General features: G+C 47.9%; 1 long non-coding RNA gene across 7 annotated transcripts in view; it reads left to right on the forward strand.

The window, feature by feature from the left end:
- LOC129502410 (uncharacterized) overlaps positions 1 to 25,811 on the forward strand; it is a 234,571-nt gene that overhangs the window by 153,757 nt on the left and 55,003 nt on the right. For 4 of the 7 annotated variants that reach the window (XR_008662959.1, XR_008662958.1, XR_008662955.1 and 1 more), the window contains 4 exons: positions 6,098 to 11,828; positions 18,937 to 19,190; positions 21,708 to 21,926; positions 22,975 to 25,447. This is a non-coding gene — a long non-coding RNA (uncharacterized LOC129502410). Of the gene's footprint in view, positions 1 to 6,097; positions 11,829 to 18,936; positions 19,191 to 21,707; positions 21,927 to 22,974; positions 25,448 to 25,811 lie in introns of those variants that run through there. The other 3 variants (XR_008662960.1, XR_008662962.1, XR_008662957.1) reach the window with 2 other exon arrangements.

The following is a 25,811-nucleotide window of genomic DNA, read 5'->3' on the forward strand; positions in this document are numbered from 1 at the left end:
GAGCTGAGCTGATTTGCAGCTGGTGGGGGGTGGGGTGGGGGTGCTTGTGCACCCTATGCTCAGCAGCCCGGAGCCCTTGTGTCCCCCCACTGACATGTCAGGACCGATTTCCCACCTCAGGGTCACAACTTGTCTACACTGAGTGCAGCTGTCAGGCCCGCTGTGGATGTTGCCATGAGCCTATCGGCTCCCTGGCACTTGGCCAGGGCTCACGTTTTGTTTCAGGAGCCCGCGCTCCTGGTCCAGGTAGGTGACTTGGGAAGCAGGAGTCCAGCGAGAGGGCAGCAGCCTCTTCTGTGATTCCCCCTTTTCCCTGAAGCTCCCTTTTCGCTGGAATTAGGGCTGGACCAAGCTGTTCCCATTGCAGAGGGGTATGAGGGCAGATGGGACCCTGGAGGCACTGGGTCGAGGAGCTCCGCAGCAGGGAGCCCTTGCTGCTGGCTTCTCCTCCACCTCCTACCTGTCTAGCTGCTGACAGGTGATTCTCTCATCCCCGCCCCTCCTTGGGCAGGCACACAGGCTTGCCGTCTTCCCTTTGCCCCTCACCTTGCTCGTTTGGGCTCTCCTGGTACCATCTCCCCCTGGGAGCATCTCTCGGCTCCTGCCTGATATTCTCAAGCTGCCCCCAGCCCTGACCTTTAGGGGCAGGGCATCCGAGAGCTCCTGCCTGCCCGCCTGTGGACAGGAGCCAGCCCTGGTCCTTAGCCACAGCTGTGCGGTTGCCTCCTATACTCGTCTGTGGCACTGAAAGAACTCCCTGCCCACTCGGGACTCGAGGCTTGAAACAGAAAAAGCTTTTCCACCAACACACCTCTGCTATTAGGCCCATTTTGCTATTTACTCTATTTCTTGTGGTTTCATGTTGAGGTTTTTGGCTCGTTGCATTTGACCTGGAGTTTATTTTTAGTAGTAAAGACAGAGTTCAATTAATGTCAGAATGTGAGGGCAAATGCAGAAGAGGGAATCGTAAGTCTAGAGGAAAATGCGCCTACTTTTGTGTTTTTCTGATCATATCTGCCATGCCAGCAGACGCCGAGCTTCCTCAGCAGTGGCACCATGGGCTTACGCGGAGGCAGGGCACCGTGTCCCGGCCGGTCCCAGAAAACAAAAGTGTTTCTGGGACTCTGTTGGTCCCAGCGATCCAGCAGCTGGCCACACAGATGGACAGCCACTGCAGTTGTCATTATGCATGATAATTATTATAATTATTATTAGGGTAAAGGCCAGGCTTTGTCACTTCGGCTCTTATTATGTCCCCAGGGGGCTTCGTCGTCTCCAGAAGCAGCATACGACTTTCTGAAATATCAGCTCTTTCCCCTGCACTGTAAATATTTTGAGAGAAGGCTGTGGGTCTTGCTGTCTCTCCAGTCCTGGCTTTTGGCATAATGACAGGCGCACAGGATACGCTTGGGGAATGTTTTCTTGGACTGACCGACTTTGAGGACACTGAGTTTGGACTAGAAAGTTGGAAACAAAGCAGAGAGTACTCCTCTTTCAAGGGCTCCCCAGTCTCCTTGAGGAAACAACATAAGCACTGCCGTCTGCTTAAGGACTTTCATTTTATAAAGTTCTCCGCCCTCCTTTCTCCTGTCTTTTCGTCCTGGAGCATTTACTGAGAACCCGCAGGGGGCCTGCAGTGAAGGAGGGAAGAGCCACCGTTCTTGCTCCGAAAGCAACCTGGAAATGGAGACTGGCTTTATGCATCCCCGTGGTCGCGGGCTGCATGTTTGTGCCACTCGAAAATGAGTACGTTCAAACCCCAATCTGGAATGCAGATGGTCTGGGGAGGCCCGGCCTCTGGAGGTGATGAGGTCATGAAGGCGGAGCCCTCAGTATGGGATTAATGATCTTATAAAAGGGACAGGAGAGAGCCTCTCTGCTCTCCGCAGTGTGAGGACAAACCCAGAAGACTAGTGTCTTTTGCAAACCAGGACCTGAAATCTGCCAGCATCTAGGTGTGGGATGTCCAACCTCCAGGACCGAGAGAGATGAATGTCTGCCATTTAAGCCACTCCGTTGGTGGCATCTGTAGGGAGGTTGGATTGCTTTGGCCCTGAGACTCCTCTTTAGATGTTGGGTCCTGACTGACACCTGAACCGCCACAACCCCATCTTTAAAATGAGGTGCCTGCTGGAGTGACCGTACGAGCGACTCTTGCTGTTGTGTCTGTGTCCTGTGCTGCAGGGTTTCCCGGAGCCGGGCCCAGCTCGTGTTGCCTCTCTTCCTCAATTCCTTGCTCACACAGAATCCGGTATTTACTGAACGCTCCCGTGGTCATGGCATCAGGCTCCTGGACGTAGAAGCGGCTCTGGACCTCAGGCCTGGCTCTCGGTGACCCACTGGGCTGCCTTTCTTCTCAGAGGCTCTCCTCGTGTCCCGGGGAGCTGCACAGTTTGGTCGTGTGTGCTTTCTCTCAGCCAGCCAGCCCATTTCCTCCTGAAGTGGCTGAGCACTGGGAGGGCTAGCAGCCGCGTGAGTCACCACTAACAAGACGCTGCCTTTATGGGGGTAGAAGTGGAGTTGGGGCACAGTACTCGTGTGATCGTGAAAAGAGCAATACCAGTACTACCAATAATATGAATCCTGCATTTAATAATTTCCATAAATACTTTTTAGAAAGCGCAATACTTTCCATATATATGTATCTCTTTGTTAAGGTTTTTTTTTTTTAAAGATTTCATTCATTCATTCATTCATTCATTCATTCATTCATAAGAGACACAAAGAGGGAGGCAGAGACATATGCAGAGGGAGAAACAGGCTCCTTGCAGGGAGCCCGATGCAGGACTTGATCCTAGGGCCCCGGGATCTTGACTTGAGCCAAAGGCAGACACTCAACCACTGAGCAACCCCAAAGATTTAGGTGCCCCTAAAGATTTTATTTATTTTAGAGATAAATATGTGAGAAAAGAGTGTGCACCAGCAGAGGAAGGGGCAGAGGAAGACAGACTCTCTAGCAGGCTCCAGGCCCAGTGCACAGCCCAACGTGGGACTTGATCCCATAACCCCATGATCATGGCCTGAGTTGACATCAAGAGTCAGATGCCTCACCGACCCAGCCACCCAGGCGCCCCCAACACTTTCCATTTCCATTTCCATCATCTCGTTTCTTTCTAGAACGTGTGAGGGGTTGGAGGTTAAGTAACACAGCCAAGGTGGTAAATGAAGGCGTCTTCCCACGTGAAATGTGCGTGACACACAGATTAGTACTGTGTGCTTTTGCATAATTTCATGTTCCTTTTATTTTGTAACCTGAGGCTGACATTTAGAAGCTTTTACTAACGAGAGAACCATTTGCTAAATTGAAGTAAGTGCTCTGTATCCTGGGTCAGTCCCTCCCAGGGTATCTTTTGGTACCTCTTACCCCAGGCACCCCCAAGTCCCCTGCAAGCAGCTTCCCAGCTTGGGCACCAAAGCCTCTCCAGTGAAAAACCCTTTCCTTCCTGCCCCTCTGGGATCTAGGTTTGTCTGGGTTGCTGGCTCCAGTGGGTTTTATCCTTGGTTTATAATGAGCTAAGTGACAGAGCCCCATGTGGCTCCTCTGGGACGTGGGCAGCTTCCAGAAGCCCGTGCTGCTGCATTCTCGGTCCCCATTGTCACTCTGAGTAATGACCAGCTTGCTGGGAATTCACATTCTTCTGCTCCACGCCATTTTCTCTCTAGTTTAGTCACTCTGGCCGAGCTAGATATGGTGGGTACCTTTGGGAAGAAAACACCCATCAGTGGGATGGATGCAAGCTGGCCTGTGGGTTTTGTTTTTGTTTCTGGTTTGTGGTTTTTTAATTTTTTTTAACCTCCCTGCAAAGATGAAACCTTTATTAAAACTAAGTAATTGACCTGTTCCAGCATCGTACAGGGTTCAGCCTCAAGGACTCATATGGCCGTCTTTCTGCTGTTGTGTACCAGAGGCACTCTGGTGTAAGGCCTGTGAGAAATCAGGTGGGGAAGGGGACCTTTAAAAATGTTGGACTCAGGAAAAGTTTCATAAAAATAAGAGGAAATGAGGGGCAGCCCTGGGGGCTCAGCGGTTTAGCGCTGCCTTCAGCCCAGGGTGTGATCCCAGAGACCCGGGATCGAGTCCCACATCAGGCTCCCTGCATGGAGCCTGTTTCTCCCTCTCCTTCTGTCTCTGCCTCTCTTTCTGTGTCTCTCATAAGTAAATAAAATCTTAAAAAAAAAAAAAAATAAGAGGAAAAAGAAAACAGAAAAACCCATTGAGGGGCCATCCTCCCAGAGCTTGCCCCTGCCCTGATATCAGTCCCTGCCTCTGCTGGAGTGGGAGGGAATTGGGATGGTGACTGGCCATGGCAGGGGAGGTGCATTGAAAGGGACCCTGAAGGGAGACCTGAGCCCTGGCCTCTGCTTTGCCGCCTGCCAGCTCTCTCCTGGGAGGAAGTTGCTTGGTGCTTCTGAGCCTCCGCTGTTCTGGGGACCAAATGACATTGTTGTCCAGCTCCTCAGGAGACCCCTTAGAGTGGCCGCTGAGCTGACGTGTTCATTGGCCATTTGCTTTGGGTCTTCGAACCCGTCTATCTGCAGTGATGACGCTAGGCAGTGGCTGAATCGTTGCCAGGGTTCCCCCCAGCTCACACATTTCACAGTCACACTGCTTTCTTTTCAGCCTATTAATGCTTTTAGGAATTTAATGGGAACATGTCAGTCATCACAGGTGCAGAAATCGAAACAAATATTCCAGGTGGCATAATTCTTACATGAACGCCCTGTGCTTCCGCTTATATGTGTGTGTGTGTGTGTGTGTGTGTGTGTGTGTGTGTGTGTATATACATGGCATCATAGATATTAATTATATGCTTTGGATCAAAGTACAGTGTGACTTTATTTATTGGCGCATGTTTTTCCAGCTTTGGCCATTGGGAGCCCTTTCCATTGGCTCCTATGTCCTTTGGACATAACCTTCTCTCCCTACCCCCATTATTTTGACATACCTTCCACTACTGTGAGAGTTTTTGTGTGCTTGCTTGTTTTTGAGCATTTCCTTACTTTCTGGCACTACTTGTGTATTTCCTACCCCAGACCTAGAATCGGCCATTTCCCAAGGAGCCCAGTTTGTTTTATCAGAGACTGATATTAGAAACCAAGCTGCGGGTCCTAGATGTGTTCACTGCTCCCGGGATGTCATTGCTCCTAGGCCTTCTCAGTGATGGTGCTGAAGTATATGTGTGAAGTATATATACTAACCCGCAGAGACCCACATGTGTATAAATATTTGCATAGATATCCATCCAGGCCTATATTAAGCTAACTGTGAATTTAGACTGATGTCCCAGCTGTAACCCATTACCACACTCACCTATTGAACAGACTTGTTTTTTTTCAGCCACATTGATTGGCAAGAGGAGGGGATGAATGACGAGGTCCAAAAGTCCATGTCGGTAGAGAGCCGTGGGCTGAGAACACTGGACTTTTCCATGTGGGCAGTGTGGTCTCACGAGCCAAAGCGATGTGAGGTGGACACAGGTGGACAGAGACTCAGAGATGTGGACTACCCAGAGTGCTTGTGGACCATGACGCTGTCACATGCATGTCAGTCTTTGCCCATCTCTCCCTGGGCCTTTGTGTCCTTCCTGGTCTCTTGGCTTCCCTGTCCTCCTACAGGTAGCTTTTCCCATGTCACCCCTACTGTGTGCCTTTTCCTCCCACACTCCTGAGCCCCCTGGGTTTATCACATCAGAACGTGCCCACCTCTTCCTTCCTTCCTTCCTTCCTTCCTTCCTTCCTTCCTTCCTTCCTTCCTTCCTTCCTCTTTCTTTCTTTCTTTCTTTCTTTCTTTCTTTCTTTCTTTCAAATTTAACTCTTGCTTGTCTGCCCCTCCTAAGTAGACCAAACCCTTGAGGGAAGTCCCATGTCACCTCAACAGTGACTCACACAGCCCCTGAAACCGAAGAAGGGTTACGTCCATTCAGTTTCTGAGTTTGTCGGGAAAAATCAAGCGGTGGGCAAGACACATGCCCTGCTTTCTTAGAATTTGACGCACACTGAATGGGAACGAAGGCGTTCACATACAGTGTGGGGGACCCTGCTGGCTTTCCTTTTCTGCAGGAAAACTCATTTGTGTCTCAAACTCATTTGTCTCCAGGGCCAGGCACGCAACTCGTGAGCGAGTGACGTCGATCTGGTGGGCAGACCGCGGAGGTTGGTGGGGAACTCGAAGGAACCAGGACGCCCCCTGTGATGCACTGGCCTGGGTGCCCTGCTCAGGTCGGTGTCTTATCTGATTGCCCAGGGTCCGTGCTTGACTCATTGTTGTAAACGTTTGGCTTTTGCCCCTGTGTAGGCCGAATATAAAGGCAGCAGTGGTCAGTCCACAGCTTCTGATTCTAGCGCCAAAGGACTGCAAGCACATCATGGCCAGATCCGATTGCTGCAAGGGAGACTGGAAGCCTGGGGGTGAGGGGGAGGAGGGTCTTTTCCCTTGCCATCGGCCCCCTGTTCCTGACATTGTCACTGTGGCAACACTTCCTCCCCTGGCAGCAGCGCTTGGTCCCAGGAGCAACAGTGGCTTCCAGCTTGCACTGGCTATTCTCAGAAGTGACACCCCCAGCCAAGACCCCACAGGGCCTGCCTGGCTTCCCATAATCCCACTCTTACCCCCCATCCCTAAGGGGGAGAATGTGCTGCTCTGAACAGCCACTACTTCTCGGAGGCCTCAGGACCCCCTTTTGCCCTTTCAGTAAATGGTTCTTTATCTGAAATTCTGCTTATTGAAATCACTGATATGCTTCCTCTTCCCAGGTTGAAACCTAAAGAATACTCGGGGGTGTATTTTTGTATTTCCCACCCCTGTCTCCTTCGCTCAAGTGAGCTCGAAGCAGGTTTCCAAACTTGTGACTCGGAGGCCCAGAGCGGGCCGCCCCACCGCCCACCTGCGACCCTGTGCCCGGAAGGGCCACCGGCCTGCATCTGACACTCGCTGCTGGCTTGTCTTCACCTCCTCCTGCCGCGGCCCACAACCATGGGCACCCCGGGGGGCTCGCCGGCAGCCCATTTCCACAGCCTGCTGAGCAGGAGGGGGTGACGCTTTGGGTTTTCCCGCACTGAGCGCCGGTCCCCAGGGTGTGCTGGGCTCCTCTGTGTCTGCAGGGGCGTGTGCCTGTGTGGGGTGGAAACAGCCTTATCAAAATAGACGGGGAAGTGAGGCTAGCCTGGGGAGAAAACATGGGCCGGGGCTTCTTGGGGGGTTTCCTCTGTGCCATTACCCCACAGGAGCCACGTTTGGCATGCTTCCTGCGACCCTTCACACTCCCCCCTTCCTGGCCATTCACTGTTTTGCCCTTTGCCACAGTATCAATGTCTAAAATTCACCTTCCTGACAGGGCGTGGTGACAGTCCTTTTGTCACTCCCATTGCAGAACCTGTATGTGTCTTCGGGTGCAATGTGATTGATTATAAATCGTGACAGTCCATCATGCTTATTGAATATGGTCATTATGATGGTGAGCTGTCGCAGAAATGGTACATGCATCCCATTCTCCTTACAGTGCTCTCCACTTTACCTTCCTTATTCAGAGCATTGCAGGATGGGCTGCGTGGATTTATTGGGGTGTGTATTAGTTCGTCAGGGCTGCTGTAACAAAGGACCACCGACTAAGTGGCTACAGACCAGAAATTCATTCTCTCACAGTTCTTCAGGTTGGAAGCCTGAAATCAAGGGGTCAGCAGGACCAAGTTCCCTCTGAAGGTTCTAGGGAAGAGTCCTTCTTCTCCCAGCCTCTGGTGGCATCTGGCAGTCCTTGGCCTATGTTGGCTTGTGGCTACAGCTCTCCCGTCTCCACCTCCAGCCTCACATGGGCTTCTCTCTGGTGTGTCTATGTTCAGACTTCCCTTTTCTTACAAGGATTAGGTCTGTCCTAGTCAGGATGACTTCATCTTAACTTGACTCCTGCAAAGACCCCATTACCAAATACAGTCACGTTCACAGGTACTGGGTGGGGTTAGGGCTGCAATGTACCTGAACTGGGGACACAGTTCAACTCAAAACGGGATGAAAGAAGAAAATGTTCCAGCTTCAATGTTTTGTTTATTTTATTCCCTTCTGAGAAAATGGGTTCGTTTATGAAGGTTTTATAGGAATACAGGCATTTATGGGTATAAATTTTTTTATAAGATCTTATTTATTTATTTGGGAGAGAGAGAGAGATAGTGACAGAAATCATGAGCAGGGTGAGGAGCAGAGGGAGAAGCAGAGTCCCTGCCACGCTGGGACCCTCACATGGGGCTCAATCCCCAGACCCTGGGATCATGATCTGAGCCGAAGACAGATAGATGCCCAACCGACTGAGCCACCCAGGCGCCCCTGGTGTATAAATTACACACAGAATTTAAATATTTAAGCAAAATTTGGGGGCTATACGCAAACACAAGTGATGAGGGCATACTCAAAGAACACAGTCATCAGGCCACTGGTCTGATTTATAGACTGGCCAAGTTGCAGTCCCCTTGGGCGGCCATAACAAAACACCACAGGTGGGGTGGTGTAAACAGCAGGAAATTCATTTTCTCACGGTTCCGAGATGGGAGAGTCCAAGATCGACGTGTTCCTGTCATGCAGATGGGCCCCTTCTTGCTTCCTCACAGAGCGAGAGCGAGAGAGACAATACCCAGGCTCTGTGGTGTCTCTCTTGTAAGTATACTAGGCCTCTGGGCTCCAGGCTCCACCTTTATGACCTCTCTTATCCCTCATTTCCTCCACAAAGGCCTTGTCTCCAAATACAATCCCACTGGGGACTGGGACTTCAGCATAGCATTTCTGGGGAGACACAATTCAGTCCTTATCAGGTTCCATCTTCTGGATTGTATTATACAGTCCGATGCCTTTGGCTCTCGTGAATTGCAGCAAAAACCTGGTGCCCGGTAGGGGGGATTCGTGGACCCTGACTTCAGTTCCAGCTACAGCTGGTTTTTATCCTGGTATTTTTATCACTTTGTATTTCATTCTGTTTTATCCTCGGTACCTGGGTGCCTTAGGCAAGTTAACTACCCTCTCTGAGCCGTACTTTCCAAATACCAGAAGCCTCTCTCATTTCTTGCTGTCCACATGGGGATAATGCCTACCATGGGGGTTGTTAGAGAAAGGTAAGTGAGGTCACTAAGTAGGTGCTTAGTAGCTGCTGGCAGTTTTCCCTTCTGCCCTCATCCTCCTCCCCTCTGTCCTCCGACGGCTCCTTCGCCCCTGCCTCAGTGGCAGGGTAGCTGTGAGGGGCAGATACTTAGTTCTGACAGTCACTGTCTTTCTCAGCCCCGTTATTTATCGTCCAGCTGTGTGTCTTGTCTCACCATCACTGACGTCATCGTCGGGTATTGAGCTATCTATCACTTTGGTTTTTATTCATGGATTGTCTTACTCCAAACCAGCTCATAAAGCAGGTCTATAGGGTCTAGCCAGCTTGTATACAGCAGGTGATCGTGACTGAGAATTTATTAGGTTGATCATGTAGGGGAGAAGGGAGGGCTTTGGCCCTGGTGCCAGTGCTTCACCTTTCTTTATCTCAGAGGAGGCAGCAGGCAGCATGAACAAGCTAGCTCTCTTCCCCCCCTCCCTGCCCACTGCCCAGGGCACAGTCAGCATGAAACAAGGTCTTTATGGTCATAGATAAGAGCCCCAGCAGTACCGTCACAAGGGCATGGGCCTAGAAGTCACATAAACCAGTGGGAGTCCTTAGCCTGGCCCTTACTTAACTGCTGGCAAGGTAATAGCCCAGGTCTGGAGAACCGCTGCTCTCCAGATGAACTCTGACCTAGGCTTCCAAACCCCAGATGCCTCTCTCATTGCCTAGTTGTTGGACCCTGGCCGAGTTACGTCCTCTCACTGAGTGTCTGCTCTTTGTTACCTGTAAAGGGTAGTAATGCTTTTCTCACAGTTGTTATGAAATGTCCATAAAGTGATGCAAAGCTGGTTATAAAACACAACACAAAGGTTGGGAGTTATCATTAGCAAGTTTGGGAAACTTTCATTACTACATGACTATTGTTTTAGGCTTGTTATTTTGAAGTCTGGAGCTGAGGCCCAGTGGGGATTGGTGCAAATTCAAACTCTTGACTCATTCCCAAATAGCAAATGAGTATGGCATCCTGCAGATACGTTAGAGTCGTTTCTCTGGTATTTTTTGTACATGTGCATGCACTTGGGTCCTTTTTGGCCCAGAGCCCCACCCTTGTTAAGCCTCAGAAAATACCTCCATGTCCAGATGTCGCTGTGTCCCTTGTTCTCCTGGATCCTGCTCACAGTACCTTGCCCCTGTGCTGGCACAGCCATAGCTGCTTTCCTTTGCTCGTGCATTAGGTATTCTAGCAAGTTGTAGCGATGAACTTGGCAAGGGAAAATGGGTATTCTCCTGCACTGCTGGGGGGCCAGGGTGTTGATGAATCAGACCAACTTTGTTGAAGGAAGGTTTGGCAGGACTTCTAAAAGTTGATAGTGTGTGCGCTCCTGATGAGTCTGTCCTCGAGAAACCGTAAAACAAGTTGCAAAAGACACTCGCTGTACAACGTTGATGTAATAGCAGGACCTGGAAGATAGCCTCACTGCTGGACAACCTCCCGCTCAGCAGTCACTAGAAAGGGTGCATCAGATCAGGAGGTCCATGACTTTGGTTTGTCCCATAACTGGTGATAATGACCTTGATCACTCGATGAAGGTCAACCTGGTGTTCTCATCAACTTATGTTTGCCAGGTCTCTCCACTGTAAAGTTACTGTTTTTCCCTTTATTATTAATCAGTATCTTGTCGGGAGGTATTTTGAAACTATGTAAATACTGGGTTTCTCATCTTACTTGTACCTGACTAATTTTAGCACCATCCTTGATGATTCGCTTGAAACTGTTTAACTCTTGGTGCTTGCACAACAGTGGTTGTCCATCTCATCATTATTTCTATATTTATCAGTTGGAATCCAAATGGAAAGAAGAGCTTTCCTTTCTTTTCCATTAAAAAAAATGTAATTATTCACATTGGTATAAACGCAGGCGTTTTTATTATATGTAGATCAATAACTACAATTATTTTTTTTTGCTCAGTTTTGTCTGGATTTGGCCACTGGGGTGTCCTTCATGTTGAGCTGTATGTCCTTTCAACATTTACTCATCATTTTTTGAGCATTGCCTTACCTCTTGGCACCACGGGATGTTCTCATCGTGTGCTATCTCTGCCCCAGCCCTGAAGTCATCCACTGCTTCAATGGAGTTCTTGCCAGAAGCCCATACACTGAAATTAATAATGAGAAAATAACAGACAGAACCAAATTGAGGCACCTTCTACAAAAGAACTGGTCAGTACTCTTCAAAAATGAAAGACAAAGCAAGACTGAGGAATGATTCCAGATTGCAGAAGACAAAGGGACATGGCAGGTGATTGCCATATGTGGCATATCCGATCCTGGATTGGATTCTGGATTGGATAGAATCTGAATAAAGTCTCTGGATTAAGCAATAGTATTGTGTTATTTTCCTGACACAACTTGGTGATTGTACTGTGGTTACACAAGACATCAATCCTGAGAAATTGCAAGGCTGTGCGAATTCACTGTACTTGTAAACTCTTTTTGGAAGTATGGAAGTATTTTAAAGTGAAAAGTTTAAAAACCCAATTTAAATACAAAAAAAGATAAATTCATATATACCAATATGAAAAGCTGTCCACAATTGGTCCGTTGAAGAATAGTCATCGTACTCTTGGTATAGAGTTAGCCCGCTTCTGTAAAACAAGACAACAATATGGTACCTACAGATATTTATCAACACATGGGAGAAATTCTGAGAAGGATACATACTACTTCTTGTTAACAGACATTTCTGGGAAATGTAATTGGAAGGTATGAGAAAGTAGGAGCTTTTACTTTTACTTTTACTTTTTTTTTTAAATAAAGAACATGTTTTAATATGAGTGGAAAGGTATTAAGCACATGAGTTGGGTGTGGATGTACTTCTTCTGCACATGTGTGTTCAGTTTTCATGACCTCCATCCAACTAAGTCTCCATGGCATGTTCCTGCGCACAGGTGGTGCCGCCCAAAAAAGTCTTACCCACTGAACACTTACCCATTTTTTAATAAATTAATTTTTTATTGGTGTTCAATATACCAACATACAGAATAACACCCAGTGCTCATCCCGTCAAGTGTCCCCCTCAGTGCCCGTCACCCACTCACCCCCACTCCCCGCCCTCCTCCCCTTCCACCACCCCTAGTTCGTTTCCCAGAGTTAGGAGTCTTTATGTTCTGTCTCCCTTTCTGATATTTCCCACACATTTCTTCTCCCTTCCCTTATATTCCCTTTCACTATTATTTATATTCCCCAAATGAATGAGAACATACCCTGTTTGTCCTTCTCCGATTGACTTACTTCACTCAGCATAATACCCTCCAGTTCCATCCACGTTGAAGCAAATGGTGGGTATTTGTCGTTTCTAATGGCTGAGGAATATTCCATTGTATACATAAACCACATCTTCTTTATCCATTCATCTTTCGATGGACACCGAGGCTCCTTCCACAGTTTGGCTATTGTGGATATGGCTGCTAGAAACATCGGGGTGCAGGTGTCCCGGCGTTTCATCGCATCTGAATCTCTGGGGTAAATCCCCAACAGTGCAATTGCTGGGTCCACTTACCCATTTTTTAAATCTACTCTTGGCTTTCCAACGTCTGATCCTTAACAAAGCTATTGGTTGAAGATGCATAGGAGCGCCTGCAGTCCATGCCGGCTAACAGTGAAACCAGCTGATTCATCTTCCCTTTATCCAAGGAAGCTGGTAATTGTTCATCCTTGGAAACTTTAGGGAGAACGTGATTCCTGAGTGTACATTTCTTCTGATCTTCCCAGAGGAGTATAAATTAGAAATTTGCCAAGTGACAGTCATCATATTTGCTCCTCTAAGGAGCAATGATTAGTTAAGTGGTGCTTGATCTCTGTAAACCCAATTAATTAGCAAACCACGATCAGTTCCTCCCAGGGACTTTTAATGATCACTAGGCTTTTGTAGTTGATGTAAAATTTCATGTACTTGGATTTATGTTTATGTATAGGTTAGTTTTCCCATTTTAGAGCCAATGCTCCTTGATTCAAGAAGGGAGAAGCAAGAACAAAACTAACATCTCTGGAAGCTCTGCTGTGTGCTACTGGCTATTAGAAGTTGATTAGTGTAATCACCCCACTACCAGGTAACATTGTTCCAATTTATCAGGGAGGAAACTGATGCAAAAAGGGGTGCCCTGGAATCTCCAGTGTGTTCACTGGTTTAGCTTCTGCAAGAACTGTCCCATGCCCCTTGCCTGCCTCTTACTCTTGGGTTCATTCTCCAGAATGGTTTTCTGTTTGTTTCCTTCTGCTCACTGGGCTGTCCCATGACTTCTTGCAGCTTTTAAATGTGAGCCTCACTTTTATGCTCCAGGTTCTTTGCTTTGTTCTGACATAGCGTTTCCGTGGATGGTTCTCTCGGTAATTATTATAATGATGGTGATATTAGTAAATATAGAATATATAGATGCCTTATTCAGCCCTCACTGTGCTGGGCAAAATGCTGAGCACTCTCTCACACTTTATGCTGTTGCTCCTTCTAGCTACCCAGTGAAGTTTAGGAGCTCACTGTGGGATGGGGGCGTGAAACCCACAGGTTTGTCTAGAAGCCAGAAGCTAAGTCCACTCTGTGTGTTCTTTTCATTTCAATATGCATTTAGATAGTTAAGCTCTTGCACTAGGTTTTTGCAAGCAAGTGAACACTGCCAAATAATTTCTCCCACAGCCATTATAGCCACATATTCCCAGACATTATAAATATATGGTTGAACTAATATTCATACACATCACCACTTTATCAATGACATAAGCTAATAATGAAGTATCCCAATATTAAATTACACAGCTGAAAAGCATATAAAATATTAGAGGTCTGCTTACTTCATTAGTAGAAACTTTTTTTTTTCAACCAAAAGCTATGGAAAAGAAGGGGAAAAGTTCAGTCTTTCAACAAAAAGAATAATCCTCTTCCAGCAAATATGGTAAAAAAAAGAGACAATTTTCAGAAATTCTGTGATCAGAAATGGTTTTAGTTAAAATAAAACCATCACATAACAAAGTATCTCAGCCTTTTAAAACATGTGTGTGTGTGTGTGTGTGTGTGTGTGTGTGTGTGTGTGTGTGTGTAAGTCCAGGGTAAGATACAGGTACCATTCTCCCAGAAATTCTTATTAGTCCCCTTTAATTGTTTTTTTAGGTCCTCCCTATCACATTGTACTCAAAGGGCAAATGTTAATTGACCTGTGAGACTTTTTTTTGTCTGAAGACATTAAGACTTTTACCAGAGCTCTGGGATGTTTTTAAAATAGATGTGTGTATGTGTGTATACAGCTCTGTCTCGACTTAGGTTTGGGTTATATCCGCATAAAACTGTCATTAAGTTGAGGGCGCTTGGGGGGTTCAGTTGGTTAAGAAGCTGCCTTCGGCTCAGGTCATGATCTCAGGTTCTAGGATTGAGTCCCACATCGGGCTCCCTGCTCAGTGGGGAGTCTGCTTCTCACTCTACCCATCCCCTCCCCGCTTGTGATCTCTCTCTCACGCTCAGATAAATAAAATCTTAAATAAAATGATTGTTAAATTGAAATACCTTAAGTCAAAAATGTGTGCAATATACCCAACCTACCTCCTGAATACCGTAGCTTAGGTTAGCCTGCCTTAAACGTCCTCAGAACACTTCCATTGTTAGCCTCTAGTTGGGCAAAATCATCTGATGGACAGCTGGTTTGATAATAAAGTGTTGGATATCTCATGTAATTTATTGACTGCTCTACTGAAAGTGACAAACAGAATGGTTGTCAGTGTATCAGTTGTTGACCGTTGACCTTTGTGATTGCTAGCTGACTGGGAGCTGTGGCTGCTGCCCAACACCACAAGAGAGGCTCATGCCGTATGTCCCTAGCCTGGGAAAAGATCCAAGTGCAAAATTACAAGTACACTTTCTAGTCTACACATGTCACTTTCACACCATCCGTGAAGTTGAAAAATCGTTAAGTCAAACCATCGTTAAGTTGGGGACAGCCTCCGTGTGTGTGTGTGTGTGTGTGTGTGTGTGTGTGTGTATAAAACAATGTAAGATGATGTTTTAAGAAATACATTTTAAAAAATCTAACACTTGGCAAATCTGACAAAAGCAATGGTTGTGCCAATTCTGATGAATTGTGTGTGGATGTGAGCAGTGTAAGCATAAATATGCAGACAAATGTCTTCATTGTTTGAAATGACCAAGGGGAAGCCACACTATAGCATCCTACTTTTTTTTTAAGAGTATGTATGTATGTATGTATTTATTTATTTATGAGAGACACAGAGGCAGAGGCATAGGCATAAGGAGAAGCAGGCTGAGCCTGATGTGGGACTCGATCCCAGGACCCCAGGATCACGACCTGAGCCAAAGGCAGACGCTCAACCACTGAGCCACCCAGGTGCCCCAGCATCCTACTTTTACGTGAACTAAAAATATGCAATATTTTAGTATAAAATATTTTATTATTAAATTAATGTCAGGATAAATATTAGTATAAAATGTTTTAGGTTGCTGAAAATAAAAACAAGTGTTGCACTGCGTATTTTGGCACCCAGTTCCTTTTAAATTTCTTGTCAGTAAGATTCTGGCACAGGAAGTAGAGTTGGGTAAGAACCATAGCTCAAAAGGCATGATTTCAGGAAAGTCCACTGAAAAGGGGAAAGTGCTTTCAAGGCTGAATAGCAACAATCTCTCACTAAATGTTGAGAGAGATTGAGAGGAACCCAAAAGTAGATGTTACACTTTGTTCAAGCTGGCGCCCTGTACAACTGCTTTTCTGGACTCTGGTGGAAGTTTCTTTGGACATTCTGCTCATCAAGGATCCACAGAGCAGAGACGTACCTTAAACTGTGTCCTGACTCAATTCTCACTTGAGGTAGCTGAGGGCAGCCTCCTTTTACTGAATGCAACAGCTGTTTCTATGACCTTGCATTGTTGCCTTGGCCTTGTCAGCTATGAGAGGTCTTCCACCATGGCACTCATAATTGATGGGGGGGTGGCAGTCACCAGCCCTCCCCCAAGACCTGTAGCGCCGTGGGCAGCAACACAGCTTCTTCACCAGATTCAATTTTTACAGGATTGAACCTGTCATCAAGACCTGGGATTTGGGTGATGAGTCGTCATCAAGAGGCCAGTCCAGTCCTGTTTGCCCTCTGTTGGCTCAAGAACGGCATCATGGTGGCTTTGATGGCTCAGGTTTCTGGGACTCCTGGAGCCACTGGCTCTCCTTAATCATCCGTGAGTGAGCCTCTGGCATTTAGAGAGACACTATCCTGGCCATTCTTTAGGGAATACAAATTAATTAATTCTGATGATAAAAACTGACTTTGGAGAGGTCTTTTTTGCTTGTTATTTGACAAGCTATGTCATTAAGCCTCTACTTAATGTCCTCGGGATGAGGTACTGTGCTTGGGATGAGGGGTGCTGAGAAGTGTTGCATGATCCATCCCACCTTGAAGGATCCCACACCTATAGCAGGAACCAAAATTCATTTCCGTAGAGGCTGCTGGTTTATCTGTTCCATTCCTGGCTACATCTGCAGCTTATAGCCTGGAGCCTTGTAAGCAAGAGAAGGTGGTCAGTCAGTGGTGAATGAAAGAGGGTCTTCTGATTTCATCTCAGACATCACCTCCTCTATAATAAAAGCTAATCAAAGGGCACAGCTGTGTTTTCTTGTTGTGACCTCTTTGACTCTCTTGTGAACTTCCTGTCCTTTGCCTATGGCCCATTCTTTCTTATGGGTGCAGGGGCCTCTTATGTGTAGAGACCCTCCTTAGACCAGAAGTGCCTTGAGAGCAGGTAATTCTTATTTGTTTTCTCCACATAAAACACTAATGCTTTGTAGGCATTGGAGGTACTCAGTGTCTGGATAAGATTTGCTTCTGCTGGGATCCCTGGGTGGCGCAGCGGTTTGGCGCTTGCCTTTGGCCCAGGGCGCGGTCCTGGAGACCCAGGATCGAATCCCACATTGGGCTCCATCGGGCTCCCGGTGCATGGAGCCTGCTTCTCCCTCTGCCTATGTCTCTGCCTCTCTCTCTCTCTCTCTCTCTCTCTCTCTGTGTGACTATCATAAATAAATAAAAATTAAAAAAAAAAGATTTATTTATAAAAAAAAAAAAAAGATTTGCTTCTGCTTAACAAGAGAATCTTTTGGAGGGTTGTCTTATGGACTGAATTGTGTCCCCCTCCCCAAAAATTCATATGGTGAAGCCCTAACCCCCAAAGTGACAGCATTTGGAGATGGGCTCTTTGGGAGGTGTTTTGGTTTAGATGGGGTCGTGAGTGCGGGGCCCCATGATACGATTAGAGTCCTGTATAAGAAGAGAGATCAGTACTTAATCTCTCTCTCCCTCCTGCTAATCAGAGGATGTGACAGGAAGGTAGCCACATGCAACTTAAAGAAAGAGGCCTCAACAGAGCAGTCTCTGCTCCTTGGGGAATTTTGTCTTTGAAGGGGACAGATGATGAACAAAGGTTATAATAATGTGCAGGGGGTGCTGTGGTGAGGCGGGCCAGGTTGCTGTGGAATGTGTAATGAATCAGATGGTCCGAATTCATGCCTACTCGTTGCGGGGAGACTGCTCCTGCTAGAGCTAATGGCTTCTCCGTTACTTCTTTAGTTTACACATCTGATGTCCTCAGACTCACTGTGATTACTTATCTGTCCACCCTCAATATTAATCTACAATCATGACCTTGGGCTTTTAGGAAAAGCATTTTGTTCATTTTTGTATTCCAGTATCCTACCTTCCTTCCTTCCTTCACTTGGTTCAATTCAGTTCAAGCAACACATCCTGAGAACCTGTGAAAAATCTGGGGTCACACAGATTCAAAGACCTTTACCTTCTTGTGGGAAAGACAGACATACAGACGCACATGGTTTGGACTATCACAGCTGCTCTGAAGAATGGGAACTGGCGGGATGGTGGACCCTTGAAAATGTGTGGGTCGGAAGTATATGTGTGTCACCGCCTGATGCACATAGTAGGTACACCTCAAATGCAAGGGGATTAGCTGGACAGACTAGGTTTCTTTTCTCTGGGAATTGTCCTCAGCTCTGAGCAGAAGGTTAGCTAGTGTTTTGAATCCATGAACACCTTGTAGGGTTCTGTGCTGGTGCAAAAGCAGCCCTTCCTCATTGGAGCTGCCAGAGAAGGTCCCTAGTCTGTGAAAGCCTCAGCTTCTCATCTCTGCTAGAAGTTGACTAATTGTGAGCAGGGAAATGAGGACCTTGAAATGCCCCTGTCTGCACATCTGGCTTCCCTGTCACATCTAGTACTCATTTCTGATAATTGCTTTGGCTTCTGTGAAGCACCACTTCTGGCCATGAGCAGTGCTCATAATAAACTAAACCCAGGACATGGGGGTGGAGAGGTGCAGACTGAGGGGGGTGGAAGGGATAGACTTTTTTTTTTTTTAGCCCATTTCAAAGTTATAAGGCTTTGAGAATCATTAGCTGTGTCTATGACCACGTTTGCTTTCTTTGCTTCCACAGGAAATGAAATTCTAGAAGGACTGAACCTGGCTAGGCAAAGGGAATGTGGACAGGGAAGCTGATGACAAATGCAACTTGGTTATTTCTAGAGTGCTTTGTGTTTTTCAGAGTATTTTCCTTGAACCCTTCTTCATCTGGACTCTCAGAGCACTTAGAGAGCTCTTAGCATGTCAGCATCTGGGTCTTAGGCTTCAGAAACTTTCTAAGCACCTAGTGGGAATAACACCTTACTAGCAGTGTAGCCTTGTCAAGGTTTTTGTTTTTTTTTTTTTTAAAAAAAAAAAAAAGGTGAGACTGTTCCTTTCAAGTAAATCTAGATCCTGTAACAAATCTAGATCCTTAGGATTTTAGTAGCTCAGTGCAAAAAAATGCCTATTTCTTATTCACAGAACAGCCCCCGGGGGATGTTCCTGGTCAGTGGGTGGCATCTCCTCTGCAGCGATTGGAAGACCCAAGTGTGTTCCATGCTCGTCGTCTGCCATCCTTTCAACGACCTTGAAATCTACCCAGCTGGCAGAGGAGGGACAAGGAGGTACAGAGGGACACCTTCCTAAACACCTCGTCCTGGAAGTGGCATGCAGTCACTCCCCTTGCATGCTTTTGATGAGAACTGAGCACATCGTCCCTCCTCGGAAGCGAACAGGTGCGAGATGTGGTCCCTGTCTGGGTGACCGCTCCCCAGGTGTACATGAGCTCTAGAAGGGGCACCATAAACTTGGTGAGCCCTTCTGCCATAAATACCTTGCTTTAGGGTTGCATACAAGTAAGTTTGGGTTTATGAACACACTGTAGAATTATATTCCCCCTACTCTTTTCTAAGTAGCTTCACCTTACAGGGTAATGGATCTTTTCTGTATATTTGTCTTCAAAGGCTACATGTTTGATATTTGGGGATGGGATTAGGGAGAGGTCTGTCTCTTTCTGTGTCTGTCGCAGTGCTTTGCCCAAAAGTGTTGATGGATTGACAAGTTCATGATGGTTCCTACTGGACTGTGTGGCTACTTGCTTTTCCTTTTTAGAGGTTTCTACCGAGAACTCAGCAGAATCTACAAGAAGGCTTGGGTTCAATGTGTGGAAAGGGGTTTTTCGGTAGAATGTGGTCAAGCATAGTGACAGTTTCCTGAGAAAGAAAAAGGGACCCCTGAAGTTTCTCCAGTAATAAGAGCTCACTGGCTGCTCACAGGGGCCCAGGAGCCAAGTGCTCACGTGTGCTGGCTCACTGAGTCCCCTCAACAAACCAAGGCAGGTGCCGTATGATCCCCATTCTCTAAAAGAGGATTGTGAGGTTCAACAGCCACTTTGTGCTGTCACCTGGTGGAGGGGAGGCTGGAGACGTGGGGAGCATGCAGGGGAGCGTAAGTCCTTTCTATTCTGCCCTGGCCTCACCATGGGGTAGGTGAAAGGGTGCCTGGCATATCCTGTCATGGTGTCCCAGGTACAGATAGGAGCAAGTCACAGTCCCTGGCCCCAAGGAACTCATAGTTTGGTGGGAATTAAGGTGGTGGTGATAGGATGAATTGTGAAAGCAAGTATAATTGATTCTCATTAGTTGCCATAGTTATGTTGTATAAAGTGGAGGCAGACACTGAATTAGTGAATTCTGAATCATCGCCCCAGGGGGAAGTAGAGGGTTAGGGTCTGGGGGCCTCTGGCCACAACATTTTCACTGACCAGTCAATATATAACATTGTGGGGTTTTTTGTTTTTGTTTTTGTTTTTAGATTTTATTTATTTATTCATGAATGACACGGGGAGGGGGGGTGCGGCGCGGAGCACAGAGACACAGGCAGAGGGAGAAGCAGGCTCCATGCAGGGAGCCTAACGTGGGACTCGATCCCGGGTCTCCAGGATCATGCCCTGGGCTGAAGGCAGCGTTAAACCGCTGAGCCACCTGGGCTGCCCCATTAACTGTTTTATGTGCGTTTCTGATCAAAGGCACTATCTTTGATACATATTGTTGATTCGTGAGCATTGAACTAACTCACGGCCAAAAGCAGTGTAACTCATAGTCTGAATGAAGCTTATCTCACACACATCTTTCCTCCAGGAGGCACATCATTGTGTCTCTGCTCAGGAACACAGTAGTAAGGCCCTGGGCTTAGAGGCCCTTTTCAACAGCAAAACCACCCAGAAAAGAAGCGAAAATGAGGAAAACGTGGCACCACATTGACCTCAGAAAAGAGACTTCTTTATCGTACGAGAGCTGAGACAGGAGTAGAGTGTCACCTTGTCCAACCTCAGCGGAGAACATGCAAGTCGGACAGCTCAATTTTTTTTTTTTTTTGCCGCCCTGGAAATATCTGAAAATGACTGGGAAAGGGCCATGTACTTAGGGTTACAGATAAATTTTAGCAAGTAGGCAAATTCACAATTCGGAATCCTGACAGTAGTGAGGATTGACTCTGTATGGCAGTCAAGTGTGAGCCACAGAAACCTGGGGAGCTGCCATTCTGGGGCAGGGTTCTTGCACAGGGTTCCAGAGCTGGTGAGGTCTTACACCAGGGTCTCCAGATTGTTTATGCAAAGGGCCAGAGAGCAAATATTTAAGGCCATGGGGCCTGTGTGGTCTCTGTGGCTGCCGCGCTGTGCCATTATAACACAAATACAGCCATGGACAATACATAGCAACTGGTTATGACTGTGCTTCAATAAAGCCTCATTTTTGCACACTGAAATCTTCAGATTTTTTTTTCCCCCAGCCACTAAAAAATCTCCAAAGCATTCTTAGTTCATGGGCCCAACAAACGCGGGTGGTGGGGAGATTTGGCCCAAAGGCTGTGGTTTGCCATTCCCTACCTTAGATACTACTAGGTAGGAATGCTTATTAATTATGAAAAAAAAAAAACTAAGTAAGTCAGAAAAGGACAAAGGGTAAAGTTTAAAAGTTTACCTAAATTCCCAAGACCCAGAGGTTTCCGAAGACAGCACATATATACCCCTCATGGGCATGCTTGGCCACACACATCCATCCGTGTGGTCCTGTAATTAATTTACCCCAGGAGAATATGTGGTGGACATCTCTCTATGTTATTAAGGACAGCTCTCGGTCATAAGCATAATGGCTCACTGTCATAGCTGAATCATGATTTATGTTAACTTGCCCTTTGCTGGTATCTTTTAGATCACGTTCAGTTTTGTTTGTTTGTTTGCTGTCACAAAGGATACAGAATGAATTCTCCTACCTAACTCACCACATCACTGGTGTTGTAAGGGAGACGAAGAGGAGTCCTACCATGCCCTGCCCTCAGGACACTTATAATTCAACAAGCCACACAGGTGACACGAAGCCGCTGTCCTGGCCCAGACCATGGTAGCTTCCAGCATCAGAGCTCCAGTACTATGGGGCCTTGCATCCAAAGGGTCCAGCTTCCTGGTCCAGGTGAGACCACCAGGCTCCTGCCTTTCCTGGGTTGGCAGCTCCCTTCTGCTTGGGTTCTAGAGCCTCAGAGAACATCAGAAAGGGGACCCCAGAGATCTTCTGGTCATCACCCTACTGCCTCTAGGTGGAAAAATAGAGACTCAGACAGGTCGAAGGAATTTTGGAGAGTCCGAAACAAACTTGGCAAATCTCAAATCCAGATGTCCCTGTCCTGAGTTAAGGCCTCTTGACCCTATTATATCAAGCTCTCAGAGTGCTGTTTTTCCAAACTTTGTGTGTGGATTTCTCCCGGGCCATGCCAAAGAGACCTTTCAGTGTTCTGGGGCTGTGGTGATGGTGGTGGGTAGGAGAGGTGGTGGGAAGGTTCACGAGACCCCTGAATTCAGCCGTCTCGTTCATAATATAGTAAGAATGTGTCAGCCGCCTTCTCCTTCACTTTTTAGCATGAATGGCTAAAACCTGGACCCCGACTCCCTCATTTATGTTGGCAGCCAGCCTTGGCCTGTCACCCGGCAGACAGGAGCCGGGTCACGAGTGTTCTCATTTCTCCATGTGTCAGGGATGATGCCACACCTGACCAAGCCGCGGGTTAACTGTCGTATGAGATTAACATAACGATCAAAAATAGGTAGATTTTTTTTTTCAGTTACTTTTCAGAATCCCGTTGTGCTTATGCACAAAGATGTTGGCCGTCGTGGTATTTGTAAGAGCGAAAAACCAGAAATGGCTTTAATGTCGCAGAGCGTGGGAGTGGCTGGAGGAACTGTAGCACGTGCAGAGAATTCATGAGCCCGCTGCTTGAGCATCCCAGCGATGTGGAGAAAGGGCTACCTTCTGGGAAACGGGGGCAGGATGGAGATTGTTTCCAGGGCAGGAGGCTATGATAAGGAAAGATACAAGTGCCGTAAACATTCAGATAAAACGGCCCACGGATCTGCAGTCACATCACGATCAGCTGCTCTATGCCAGGCACCTGGCTGGGGGTGGACAGAGGCTCTCCCGTGGAAGGGAGCAGCTTGTCCATCTGTGCTTCTGTCTCCACCATTAGGCTCCCCGAAGCCCCCAGGAACCCCTGCAGCCTGGCTCTCGGCCGACCCTCTTCGGGACACCGTGTCATGTTGGCGTTCACTGATCCGTATGATGGCATGTCCGGCCCCACCAGTGACGGCAGGTTCGCTGCTCCGTGTGATGACGCCTTCCCTGCTCCACGGAGTGCTAGCCTGCGTGTTCGTCGTGCTGAGAGGTCACAGAGGGAAAGGGAGCCTTGGAGCAATGCCCCGGGGGATAGAGGCCAGAATGTTCCAGGTGGAAAAAATCTGTGCTCCAGGTGGTGACAGCAGTGAAATCCGGCCACACCAGGGAGTGTCTGCTGCGGGGAGCCTTGGCCAGGCCACCGTCGGGCCTCCGGCCAGCCTGCTGGACAGTAGCCCCCCTTCCCACGTCCACGCTCCGTGGGCCGTGGTGAGTGTGTTAGCCAGGACGTTACACATGAGAAAGCCTGACATCGGCTGAGCGATGAGTTGGTGTTGCTGCCTGCAGTTCAGCCCCCACCCCTCCGCCCCCTGAACATTCTCTGGCTGTGACGGCACAGGGGGAAGGGCCGGCGGGCCCCGGAGACGCTCTCCTAGTTGCCTGACATTCCGAGTATGATTCATAATGATTGTAGCAGATGAGGCATGAGGGCCGAGGCTCAGACTGCAGCTGATGGAGGTCTTCTCCCAAGGAAGCGTGCCCAGCCTCCCCGGGGGCCTCCGCCGTCTGGCTGGCCTGGGCCGCCCGGTGCCCAGCAGCGTCGTCAGTGATGAGCGGCCCGTTACCGGGGGGCCACTGTGCGCAGGGGATGATGCTGCAGCCGCGAGAGAGCCCTGAGAATGGGGATCCCAGCAAGCTGGGGTGCGTTTTACATTCATTACTTTTTAAATATCTGGAAAATAATGAAGAACTATGAAAAAGGCTGTAATTGCACCAATTTTAAAAATTAACAAACGGGGGAGTGAAACACCTCCCACCTCTTCCTGAGATAATCCCTATTATCAGTTCGGTCGTTTATGCAAACCCAGTGGTGGGCTGTTCAGACTCTTAGGAAGGAAAGAAAGCCCCGGATTGTAGGTTTGCCGACGTCTGAGGGGTGAGATCCCACCATGGCGATTAAAGGTTTAAAATCCAGTTTGCACAATTCTTGAATATTTACCAGTTGGCTTCTGTTAAACCCCTGCACTGTCACAAGCAATCACTTTCTTTTTGGGGGCACGAGGGGCGGAAATTGGAAACCCATTACGCATAGTGGTCTGCTTGTCATTTTCATTTCCTGTGTCGCATACCTCTTCCTCAACCAGCGCATGCAGATTCACTTAGCTCATTTCCCTTGCATGGTGGGGTTTCTTCCCTGAAGGTGCACTTTGTTGCTCTTGGAAGGTTCTTGCAGAATCGTCCCACCGGGGGAAGGGAGGGTGACAGCGGATCTTCGAGTTCAGGGAGGCTGGCTCCTGCTGCCCACATCTTAGACCAACTTCGTTGGAGTTCAGTGTAGCTTCTGGCCTCTCCCGAACATGTCATTCTGAGTCTGGAGGCTAAGCACCTCTGATGGTGACACTTGCGTTCACTTTCACTCATCTTTAGGTTCCATTGGATAATCTCATTTTTCTTCTGGGGAGTCTTTCCTGATATTCCTCTCTTTCCCCACACCTGCTCTCTGAGGCTGGGCAGTGGGCCTCTTCCCGGTTTCTTAGAACCCAGGGCTCCCATTTATGATGATGGTCCCCACACCTTATTATTTATTTTACAGGTTTCCTGTAGAGAAGCAGAGAAGCTCTGCCAGCCAGAATAGTACACCCCCCACCCCCAATGCCCACACCCAAATCTCTGGGGCAATGCCTATGAAATCGTTACTTTACCTGACAGAGGGGCCTTTGCAGATGGCATTAAGGTGACTAAGCAGTGGGCCCATGTAGAGATTATTCTGGATGATGCAGACAACTTTCTTTATTGGGATCAGAGAGATCGGCTCCCCCCTTCCCCAAGAGGAATCAGCCTCCAGTGTGAGGAGGGTTTAGTGTGCTGCTAGTTCCCGCATGTAGGGACCCAGGCATGAGGACCGGAGGTAGAAAGGTGGCCCCTGCTGACTGCCAGCAAGGAAAAGGACCCTCAATCCTCAACCACAGGAGACCAAATTCATCCAAGGGCGTGGATGACTGAGCTTGGAAGACGGTCCTCCCCACAGTCTCCCAGTTAAGAGCCAACACCTTGAATCCAGCCCACAGAAGCTGGGATGGAGGCCCCAGCTGTGGCACGTCTGACCTGGAGACTGAGACAGTGCATGTGTGTATTTGAAGTCACCGTGTTGGGGCATCTGGGTGGCTCAGTGGTTGAGCGTCTGCCCTCCGCTCAGGGCGTGATCCCGGGGTCCTGGGATCGAGCCCCACATCGGGTTCCCCACGGGAAGGCTGCTTCTCCCTCTGCCTATGTCTCTGCCTCTCTGTGTGTCTCTCATGAATAAATAAATAAAATCTTTTAAAAAAATATGAAGCCACCGCGTCTGTAGTGATTTGTTTGTACAGTTGTAGAAAGCTCATGCAGATACAGTGCTTGGGGAGCACAGGTTCCAGACCCTTCTGTTCTGACTTCCAGAATGTGTGCTTCTCCCCAGGAAACCCTCAAGTCTCAGATGTGTGTCTTTCTCCAGCTCAGCTCCCCTGGACTCTGCCCAGTGAGGCGGTTCCAGCACCTGACAAACCGTTCACCTCTCCTGTGGCCGCCTCCACGAGTCACCACTTAGTGGATTTTCCACCACAATGTGTGGTTTGGCTCCCAATGTCAGACCCCATGATGCTGTTTCTAAACCTCCTAGGGGGTCTCCCCAACTCCAGGCCTGCCGCTGCCTACCCG

This window comes from Nyctereutes procyonoides, unplaced genomic scaffold (genome assembly GCF_905146905.1).
Source record: "Nyctereutes procyonoides isolate TBG_1078 unplaced genomic scaffold, NYPRO_anot_genome, whole genome shotgun sequence".
NCBI classification, from domain to species: domain Eukaryota; kingdom Metazoa; phylum Chordata; class Mammalia; order Carnivora; family Canidae; genus Nyctereutes; species Nyctereutes procyonoides.